Below are 10,972 nucleotides of genomic sequence, written 5' to 3'. Positions count from 1 at the left end.
ATTCAAATGCACAGGGAAGAAGCCTCCTGAAAGTCTTTGTGTTTCAAAAGAAAGGTAGATGTTCATGCAGAAATGCAAGGAGTAGTACTACAGTACTTTATAAAAAGCAGAATAACACCAGAAAAAGAATAAGAAAAAGCACCAATGAAAATATGGACAAAGAGGAAAAAGAGGCCAAGATTGTAAAGAGTTACATTCTGAAGGTTCTGGAGCAGAAAAGAGAGAGTTTATTGCTTCTGAGAAGCATCCTAGTCATAATTTTCCTCGCATGGCAGAAGGAAATAGAAAGATTTTAACTTGTGAAAAGTATCCAGTCCTCACTTTCCTCAGGGCATCCCTGAGCTCCTGGTTCCTCAGGCTGTAGATGAGGGGGTTCAGGGCTGGAGGCACCACCGAGTACAGAACTGACAGGGCCACATCCAGGGATGGGAGGAGATGGAGGGGGGCTTCAGGTGGGCAAACATAACAGTGCTGAGGAACAGAGAGAGCATGGCCAGGTGAGGGAGGCACGTGGAAAAGGCTTTGTGCCGGCCCTGCTCAGAGGGGATCCTCAGCACGGCCCTGAAGATCTGCACATAGGAGAAAACAATGAACACAAAACAGCCAAACACCAAACAGGCACTGACAGTGATGAGCCCAAGTTCCCTGAGGTGGCAGTGTGAGCAGGAGAGCTTGAGGATGTGTGGGATTTCACAGAAGAACTGGCCCAGGGCATTGCCCTGGCCCAGGGGCAGGGAAAATGTATTGGCCATGTGCAGGAGAGCGTAGAGAAAGGCACTGGCCCAGGCAGCTGCTGCCATGTGGGCACAAGCTCTGCTGCCCAGGAGGGTCCCGTAGTGCAGGGCTTTGCAGATGGACACGTAGCGCTCGTAGCACATGATGGTGAGGAGGAAATCCTCTGCTGAGAGGAAGAAGAGAAAGAAAAACACGTGAGCAGCACATGCTGAGTAGGAGATGTGGCTGGTGCCCCAGAGGGAATTGTGCATGGCCTTGGGGACAGTGGTGCAGATGGAGCCCAGGTCGGTGAGGGCCAGGCTGAGCAGGAAGAAGAACATGGGGCTGTGCAGGTGCTGGCCGCAGGCTCCGGCGCTGATGATGAGGCCGCTGCCCAGGAGGGCAGCCAGGGAGATGCCCAGGAAGAGGCAGAAGTGCAGGAGCTGCAGCTGCCGCGTGTCTGCCAATGCCAGCAGGAGGAAGGGGCTGATGGAGCTGCTGTTGCACATTTTGAGCCTCTGGCCATGGAGTGCTGTTGAAGGACGAGACAGTGAGGAGTCAGGGGAGACTTTGCTGAGCAATGTCCAAGCCCTTTCTCCTGGCCCTGCCCCCCAGTTTTCCTTTTCTCAGAGCCCTTCCCTCAGCCCCGTGCCTGGAGCTCTGCTGGGATCTGGCCCCATTGCTGTGACGAGCAGGGGCTGTGCCCATGGACAGCAAGGAGTCAGCTCTGCTCTGCTTCAGCGGGGACATGGGAATGGGGACAGGGGCCGGTCCTGGGGCTGGACTCCATCAGCCCAAAGTGCTCCTGAGGCAGAGGAGCTGGGCAGCATCTCCTGTGCCAGGGCTAAGGAACGGTGACGGCCAAAGGCACTTTGAGAGGGTTTCCTGCTGTGCCCAGGGAGAGCAGAGAGAGCTGTGCAAGGCAAGAGCATTGGCTGTAACTCAGAGAAGGGTGAGGGGAGCTGCTCTGTCGCTCCATCTGTCCCCAGCTGCCCCTCCTGAGATCGAGGGCAGTCACTGTGTTCCCCTGAAAATCAGCCTGGCACAGCTGAGAGCAGAGGGACCCACAGCAGAGCAAAGTGGCTCAGCCTTTCTCAGAGTCTCAGCCCCACTGCTGGCCAAGGACACTCCCGGCCCCAGTGTCCCCTGGAAGGCAGCTCACAGCTGGGATGGCATCCCGAGGGCACAGCGAGGGTCCTGTCCATGGCCCTGCTGGAGGAGAGCCGGCTCATTGCCAGCCTCCCAGCCCGGCGTGCCCAGAGCTCCCGGGGCACAGGGAGCTGGGACACCCCATTGCTGTGCTCAGCCTGCACAGGAGGAGCCCCAGGGCTGGGCCTGAGCCTGCAGCTGGAGCTGCCATTCCCAGAGAGCCCCTGAGCAGCGCCAGGAGCAGCTGAGCAGGGCAAGGAGAGAGAGCCGGGCCCTGAGGAAAAGCCTTTCCCTGCGCAGCGCTGCCCAGCCCCTCCCGGGCAGCACCAGGGCAGGACAGTCGCCCTCAGGCCCCGGGCAGCAGGAACGGGCCCGCGGCCGCAGAGATGCCCTTCATCTCTGGTGCTGCTCTGCCGGCCCAGGAGGGCACCGAGGGCCCCGAGCCCCCGGGCTGAGGGCCCCGAGCCCCCGGGCTGAGGGCCCCGAGCCCCCGGGCTGAGGGCTGTGCTGGCTGCGAGGGGACACCGGGGCTGCGCTGCTCAGGGCGGTGTCTGCACTGCAGGGCAGGCCCGGCAGCTGCCACAGCTCCCCTCAGCAGGGCTGCCCTCAGCGCTGCCTCCCTCCCTCCCTGCCCACGGCTCTGCTGCTGGAGCTGTCCCAGCCGGGAGCTGCTCCTGCGGCCCGGGCTCCGTCCCTGCCGCTGCTGCCGGAGCCCAGCCCAGCCCCTGGGCCAGCCCTGCCCGGCAGCCGCTCGGGGCTGCGGGGATTAAAGAGCAGCTCCCCCGGGCCTGGGCACCATGGAAAGGTGATGCTGGCTGGATCTGGAGGCCGCGGAGGTGCAGGCACTTGCTGAGGCTCCCAGGAATCCTCAGTGGGATGGTTTAAGAGCCTCAGCCCCTGCTCCACCTGCACAGCTGAGTTTCCATTCCCACCAAGCTGAGCCTGGGAAAAGTGGGAGCACAAACTGAGGAAAGCAGAGACTCAAGCAGGAATCTCCTGCCCTGAATGTGCTCATGAAAATCCCCTCAGGAATGAGCTGGAGCTCTGAGCAGCCCTGGCCCCCACAGCAGCCTCTCCACAGCAGCAGGACCTGCCCTGCAGGAGTCACTCCTTGCAGCCACAGCTCCCCTGCACCGCCCATGGGGAGCTGCCAGGCAGGCTGAGAGCTGCCCCTGGCAGGTGGCAGATGCCCTGGCCTGGCAAAGAGCCCTCAGGGCTGCAGGAGCTGCTCTGCAGGACAGCCCTGGGCACCCCTGGCTGCTGCCCACCTTCACAGCCTGCAGCCGGCCCTGGCAGCAGGAGCCGTCCTGCCCTGTCCCTCTGACGGTGCCCAGGGCAGCCCCGCTCTGCAGCACATCCTCCCCCAAGGCAGGAACGGCAGCAGAGCCATCCTCACAGCCATGGCAGCCGTGCCATGGGCCAGCTCTAGAGGATCCCTGCAGTCAGAGACTCACTGTGTCCCACGCTGGGAAGGTTTCTCCAGGAATGAGTTCAGAGCTGCCCTCCCAGCTGCTTTAGCCAGCTCTCTGCTCACTCCTCCCAGGTACCTGCAGGCAGTGCCCTCAGCCCTGCTGGGCTGGCAGAGGAGCTGCTCCTCAGCAGAGCTGCCTCTTTGAAGCTCTCCTTGGTTGCCAGGAGCTTGAGAGTTCCCTCTGTGCCAGGAGCCCAGCCCAGCTCAGCAGCACAGCAGCAGCACAAGGATTTTAATGACCCTCTCGGGCCTTTGGTGTTGTTCACATCAGACTCAGTCCCTCAGAGTGTCTTCAAAAAACTTCCCAAGAACTCAAAGTCAGATTCGAAGTCCAAAGTTTCTTTAACTTTTAATGGGTCCCAGTGAGGGACACGACTCACGTGAAAGTGTCCCCAGGTTCCAGTGAGAGCAGAACTCTGGAGGCAGCGATGGCAGGGGGGGACAAGCAAGGGAAAGGTGTCTCTGGTGCTGAGCAAAGCTGGCTGTGTTCCATGAGTGCAAAGGGCCAAGGCCTGAGCCCCAGCCCCTGGCAAGGCAGATCCTGTCCCTCCCTCAGTGCTCAGGGCTCTTGCCGGGGCACTGGGATGTGGGGATGGACAGTGCCCAGGGCAGCACCATGGGGCGGCCCCTGCCAGGCTGCTGGGCAGGGACAAGGAGGCCCTGAGGCCCCAGGGCTGCAGGGGTCACTTGTCCCCTTCTGGCCTCAGGGCCAGGGCCAGCAGCCGTGGCCAAAGGGCTGCACAAGTTGCCTCTGTCAGGGCCTTGCAGCTGCTGCCCATCCCTCTGCCCTCTGCAGCCCAGGCTGTCCCACGGTGTCCCTGCCCTGCGCCTCTGTCCCTGCAGGCTGTCCTCATCCCCCCGGCTGCCCCACCTGGCTGGCCCCTTCCTTTGCTGGCAGCTCTGCGTCCTGCCTGCCTCTGCCTGGGCACACAAAGCCTTGGGCTGCTCCAGACTCCTTCTGGGGGACGTGTTGCACCCCAGCCCTGCCTGGGAGGGAAATTCCTTTCTCCTGGTGTCCACTCTGGGCCTCCCCAGCTGCCCTGTCACAAAGGCCCCTCGGTTCTTTGGGGCCAGCAGTGCCACAGTGGCCCCTTGGTTCCATGGAACGCCACAGGGTCACAATGGTCCCCTTGGTGCCACCAGCCCTGCAGGGTCACAACGGCCCCTGGGTTCCACGAGGCCACGCAGGGTCACAGTGGTCTCCAGAGGAAGGGCAGCACCGAGCCCCAGGGTTTCAGGGGCAGACGAGACACAGCCACCAGAGGCCAAGGCCAGCCACATCTGTCTGTCCTGGCAGGTTTGTCTGGGAGCAGCCCTTGGATATTGGGAATTTGGGAGGTGGAATCCCAATTTTGGCCATGGGCACCTTGTTGAGAAGGATGGGTTTATTCCACATGAAAGAAAAGCACAAAGTCCAAGAGTTTGGAAAGAAGATGAGAGGTGGCCACCATGGGCGAGGGCAGCCAGACCTGTCTCTCATGGCAGCTTTCGTCTGGGAGCAATCCTTGGATAGACAGAATTTGGGAGGTAGAATCTCAGTTTTGGCCATGGGAGCCTGGATGGGAAGGATGGTTCTCTTCTTTAGGAAGGAAAGCACGGAGCCCCAGGAGCCCCAGGGCTCCTGAGGCAGCCCCTGCTGCCCCGGGAGGGAATTTGGGGAGGGGGCAGAGGGGGTGCGCAGCCCCCGCCGGGGGATGACCCCGGCCCAGCGCCCTTCGTTCAGCACCGAGCTGGGCTTGGGGCCGCAGGAGGAAGAGGCCGATGGGAAGCAGATCCTGCAGGGGGGACAGGGCTTGGGCTCAGGGCAAGGTCCTGCCCTGCACACCTGGCTCAGGTGTGAGCCTGCCCCGGGAAGGGAGCGGGACATTGCCATCCCCAGGGATCAGGGCTGGGAGCAGCGCTGGGAGCACGGACATGGAAATCCTGGGAGCCACTGGGACCGCCCTGGGGGGTGAATGATCCCCCCCAGCACCTTTCCAGGCCGCCCTGCGAGCTGAGAAATGCTCGCTGGGCCTCGGCCTTGGCCAAGAGCCCCCGGGCTCAGCTGCTCTGAGCTCAGGCGCTGCCGGCTCCCGCAGCCCGCCCAGGGCCGCCCTGCCCGTGCCGGGGCTGTGCTGGAATTCTCTGCTGCTGCTGGGCCACTCGGGGGCTCTGGCCCAGCAGGAAAGGTGACCCTGAGCCAGGAGCTTTCCTTGGCCGCAGCAAAGCCTCGGCACGGAAAGACCTTCCCAGCGCTGGGCCCTGGGCCGGGAGGGATTGTGCCACCACAGCTGTCCCTCCATTTCTTCTGCCAGGCAGCTTTAGCACAGGAGAAGTGGAGAAGCCAGAGCTGCCTCTCAGCTTTCCGCAGTCCTGCAGAGCAATCCTGTGTGGGAAGCAGCCTGGGAACAGGGTTGAGGTGGCAGGGCAGGGGAATTGAGAGCCCTTTCCTCCGCCGTGGGCCCAGGCTCTGGCCCTTGCCCTTTGCAATGGCCCTGCAGCTGCCAGAGGGGCCTTTTTGGCTCAGCTGAGAGCAGTCCTGCTGCAAGGCTGTCCTCGAGCTGCTTGGGCTGCACATGTGCCCAGGGAATGCTCATTGCTTGCAGTCTCAGGCGCTGTGGGTGTGCAGGTGTAACTACTGCAGGAGGGAACAGCTCTGCTGGGGGCAGTTCTCTTTTTCTTGGTGGTTTTTCTGTTGAAGGAACGTTCCCTGCCAGCTGTGGGCAGAGCTGTGTAGCTGTATGTGCCACTTGTGTGTGGCACTGTGGCTCAGGAGGTGGCCAAGGGGAGCTTGGCCGAGGTGTGGGCAGAGGAATGGCCATCAGGCCAGGCTGGGGGGTCAGCGGCCGGTCAGTTGCGTTGCGTGGCCGCGGCTCTGGAGGCTTGTGTGGGAGCGTGTGCAGGGCTGGAAGGCTGGGGCTGCCGCCGCTGTGTCCCAGAGCCGGGAAGGCCGGGGCTGGCCCGGCCCTGGCCCGGCCCCGCCAGCTCTGGCAGCTGCCGGCGGGGACACAAAGGGCAGCTCCGAGCTGCGGCCGCTGCGCTGCGGCCGCACAAAGGCAGCGCCCGCAGAGCTCCAGGGCAAGGTCCTGGCCCTGGCTCGGGGCTGGGCCGGGGCCAGCGGCAGAAAATCAACTTGCAGCTTGGGCCCCGCAGCAGGGAGGAGCAGCAATTGCTGGCTGAGAGAGACTCTTGCCAAGGGCCTGCGGGGCCGGGCCCCAGGGAACGGCTTCCCGCTGCCCGAGGGCAGGCTGAGATGGGATGTGGGGCAGCAATGGTTCCCTGGCAGGGCGCTCAGGGCCTGGCCCAGGCTGGCCCCAGAAGCTGCGGCTGCCCCCGCATCCCTGCAAGTGTCCCAGGCCGGCTCGGCCATTGGGGCTTCCTGCCCAGGAGGGCTGGGCTGGGCTGGGCTGGGGCTGCTGAGGGCGGGATGGGCTCTGCCTGAGACAGCTGAAGGCTGCGCATGATGAGGCCGGGGGGACCCCGTTCCTCAGTGGGTTCTGGGGTATCCCACATTCCTGAAGGGATCTCAGGGTATGTCCCGTTCCTGAGGCAGTTTTGGGGTCCCCCCAATGCTTCGGGAGAGGTTCTGAGAGGGGGGCTCTGGTGCTTGGAAGGGGGACCTATTGTCAGGGATGTGGGGAGCCCATTTTGGGAAGGATGCTGCTGTTTGTGGCAATGTTGAGAGGTTCTGAATGGGCTGTGGGGCCCTGGCTCTCATTTTGGGACTTGAGGTGAGCCCATGGGCACAGCAAGGCCTGAGGAGAGGTTCCAAGCTCCCATTTGGGATGGAGGGATTGAGCGGGTGCCTGCAATCAACTCAATGCCAGCCCCAGTGTGTCGATGGCAGCCCCAAATGGCTCGATCCGTCAGCCCCAAGGCCCGGCTGTGGGGAGTCAGGAAGCACAGAAGGGGAATTGGTGTCCAGGAGGGGTGGGATGGGATGGGATGGGATGGGATGGGATGGGATGGGATGGGATGGGATGGGATGGGATGGGGTGGGATGGGGATGGGATGGGATGGGATGGGATGGGATGGGATGGGATGGGATGGGATGGGATGGGATGGGATGGGATGGGATGGGATGGGATGGGGGTGGCATTGTGGGGGTGGGATGAAGTTTGGGATTGATGGGGTGGTTTGGGCACTTGGAGTGGGGCATTTCAGGAAGGGAAAGAAGGAGCTGCTTTTGGGGAGGCTCCTGCTGCTTTTTGACAATTTTGGGGCCTCTAGGTGGCTTCTGGGAGGTTGCAGTGAATTTGGGGAAGGTGCCAAAACCCCCTGCAATTTGGGGGGCTGAGGTGAAGTCCCCACATTTTGGGAGGGTGAGGGGATCCCAATTGGGAGGGGGTCCTGCTGCTTTGCACCCCTTAATTGGGGTGAGAATTGGGCAAGGAAGGAAGGAAGGAAGGAACAAGGAAAGGAAGGAAGAAAAGAAAAATAGAAGAAAGAAAAAAAGAAAGAAGGAAAGAGAGCAACAAGAAATAATAAAAAAGAAAAAAAAAGAAAAAAATTAAAAATGAAGGAAGATATAATAAAAATGAAAAAAAAGAAAAGAAGAAAGGAAGAAGATCAAAAGACATATAAAAAAGGAAATGAAAGTGATTAAAAAAGAAAAGAATTAGAAAGAAAGCAAGACTAAATAACATGAAACCAACAAGGAAAAATTATTTAAAAAGAAAAGAAAAATCATTAAAAAAATGAAGCAAGGAAGCAAAAAGATAATAAAAATGAAAGAAAGGAAGAAAAGAGGAAAGAAAGAAAGTGAAAGAAAAGAAAAATTAACAAGAAAATGAAAAAAGTGAAGAAATTAGAAAAGAAGAAAGAAACAAAGAAATAAACAAAGAAAGCAAGAGTACATAACATGAAACCAACAGAAAAATAAAAGGAAAAGAAAAAAAAAGAAGAAAGAAAGAAGCAAGGAAGAAAGAAAAAAAGAACAGAAAGACACAAGAAAAAAACAAAAGAAGAACAGAAAGAAAGCCAAAAGAGAATGAAGGAAAACACAAAGCAACAAAAAAAATTTAAAAGAAAGAAAAAAAGATAAAAGAGTGAAGTATGAAGAAAGCAAGCTAAAAGAAATGAACACGAAAATTTAAAAAGCAAAGGAAAGTAAAAGATAAAGGAAAGACTCAATAATGTGAGACCAAGAAGAAAAATGAAAAAATAAAATGAAGAAAGCAGCAAGAAACAATTAAAGAACCAAGAGAAATATTGAAAAATGAAGAAATAAAGAAAAAAGCAAGAAGGTAATAAAAATGAAAGAAGGAAAGGAAGAAAAAAAGAAAGACTGAAAACATGAAACCAACAAGAAAATAAATGTTAAGAAAAGTCAAAAAAAGAAGAAAGAAACAAGGAAGAAAGAAAATGACAGAAAGAAAGACATGAGAAAAAATAAAAGAACAAGAGAACCAAAGAAAGCAGAAAAAGAAAGAAAGATGAAAAACAGAAAGCAACAAAGACAAGAAAAAGAAAAAAGGTAAAAAAATGAAGGAAAGAAAAAAGAAGGAAAGAAAACGAAAAGAAATCCACAAGAAAATTTAAAAAGTGAAGAAAAAGAGAAGAAGAAAGAAAGACTAAGTAATGTGAAACAAAAAAACTTTAAAAAAAAAAGAGGAAAGAACCAAAAAAGAAGGAGAAAAGAAAAAAAAGAAAGACACAAGATAAAATAAAAGAAAGAATGAAGAAAGAAAGAAGAAAGCAACAAAAAAATAGGAAAAAGAAAGAAAAAAGAGGAAAGAATGAAGAAAGAAAGCAAGCTAAAAGAAATCCAGGAGAAAATGAAACCCTTGTGCCACTGCGGGACCTTGTGCAGCCAAGGAGAGCATTGTGAGAGTGCGGGGCCACGGAACCAAGGGACCATTGGGACCTTGTGGGGCCTCCTGGACTCAAGGGACCATTGCCACACTGTGGGGCCTCATGGAATGAAGGGTCCATGGTGCCACTGCAGAGCCAAGGACACCATGGTTACACTGCGGGGCCATGGAACCAAGGCACCATTGGGACACCCCGTGGCCTCATCCTCTGGAATTCCAACACATCTGAGGGATGGCAGCACCTGCAGGCAGCACGGAAGGATTCTGGGGAGAGCCTTTGATCCCTGCTCCAAAGGACATCAGAGAAAGAGCCCTGCTCAGATCAAGGCACCTTTTCCTTTTCCTTTTCCTTTTCCTTTTCCTTTTCCTTTTCCTTTTCCTTTTCCTTTTCCTTTTCCTTTTCCTTTTCCTTTTCCTTTCCCTTTCCCTTTCCCTTTCCCTTTCCCTTTCCCTTTTCCTTTCCCTTTCGCTTTCCCTTTCCCTTTTCCTTTTCCTTTCCCTTTTCCTTTTCCTTTTCCTTTCCTGGTGTAAACTGTTGACCTGCCTGTAAGGTGCAGCAAAAGCTTTGCACGGTTTGGTTCAAGGTGCCCAAGGTTGGAAGAGGGAAGTGTTGGAGTCCCTTCTAAGAGAAGGCTTGGAGTCTTTGTGCCATGACTGCCTGGGATGCATGGAACAAGTGTGTTCTGGCAGACTCTGGGACCTCGAGAGCAATCCCATGCAGGAGCCAGCACTGGCCCTGCACCCTGGTGGGAGCAGCGTGGTGCGGATGGGAAACGGGCAGCTGGGTGTGCAGTGGCAACCTCGAGCCAGGTCCTAGAAGGCCAGGCTTTAGCTTTGAACAGAGCAGCACAAAAAGAATGAATGACCTTGCCTAGAAATCCCTGAAGGACAAAGGGTGACCATATGGACTGATTTGAACTCTGGGTTTGGAATAATACATGCCCAGGGAGCCACATGGAAGGAAAGGGCACAGAGGTCTCCAGTGAGCACAAAAAGAAATCAGTCCCCTACTGCAGAGTGTGCCAAAGCCAAAAGAAGTGGCCCTGCTGCCCTTGTAAAGCCCATGGGTTTGGAGACTCCCCAGGTAATCCAGGGAATCCATTGGCTGACCAAGCAGCTCAAGAGGGGGCTGCAAAAGCTCTCCTTGCACTAATACCTAGCAAAAACTGGAATGTTCTGCAACAACAACCAGATTCCAGTGATCAGGACAGGCAGTCAGCCCCAGCAGCAGCAGCAGCTACGGAAAATCCCAGCAGGTGATTGGTAACCCCGTGTGGGCAGGTAATTGTAGCTCCACAATTAATGTAGAACGGAACTAAAACATCAGCAAACACAGGAGGAAATGGAGAATCTGGTGGCCAGTTTACAAAGGCATCTAGTAAGCACCAAAATGGCAAAAAATGATAGATCAGTTGTTGAGAAAGATGGGATTGGTTTTGAAGGAAGAAGGCTGCCTGCAGGGCTCATTAAATGGGAATCACCAGGTGATTTTGGCCAACTGATTTTGCAGAAGTGCCCAGGCAGAAGGGGACTGACACATTTTGGCATTTGGTGGATCCTTTTTCTGGATGGCCAGAAGCTTTCCCATGTGGCACCAACAAGCCAAGGGAAGGCTCAGAAGTTTTGCAGAAATGAATATTTAATAGCACTGGGACTAACTCTTGTAAGCCTTAAAAGGTGCATGGTTCTCAACAGATCATTGGGGCTGGACTCGCCTGTACATCCTTTCCAACCAGGAGATGCGGTGTGCATCAGAACCTGGAATTTTGGAACAATCCAGCCAAAGTGGAAGGGACCATCTCAAGTCCTCCTGGTAACCTACCCTGCACTCAAGGTAGAAGGAATC

General features: G+C 55.8%; 1 pseudogene across 1 annotated transcript; it reads right to left on the bottom strand.

The window, feature by feature from the left end:
* Window positions 1–252: 252 nt before the first annotated feature.
* Window positions 253–1,223, bottom strand: LOC309585718 (olfactory receptor 14J1-like; annotated as a pseudogene). The gene has a single exon. The product of its transcript is annotated as an olfactory receptor 14J1-like (transcript).
* Between the last annotated feature and the right edge of the window lie 9,749 nt (window positions 1,224–10,972).

This window comes from Coloeus monedula, assembly GCF_965178545.1.
Source record: "Coloeus monedula genome assembly, contig: HAP1_SCAFFOLD_166, whole genome shotgun sequence".
In the NCBI taxonomy this organism is placed as follows: Eukaryota; Metazoa; Chordata; class Aves; order Passeriformes; family Corvidae; genus Coloeus; species Coloeus monedula.
Note: the sequence above shows the minus strand (reverse complement) of the source record. Positions and strands in the feature narration are given on the sequence as shown.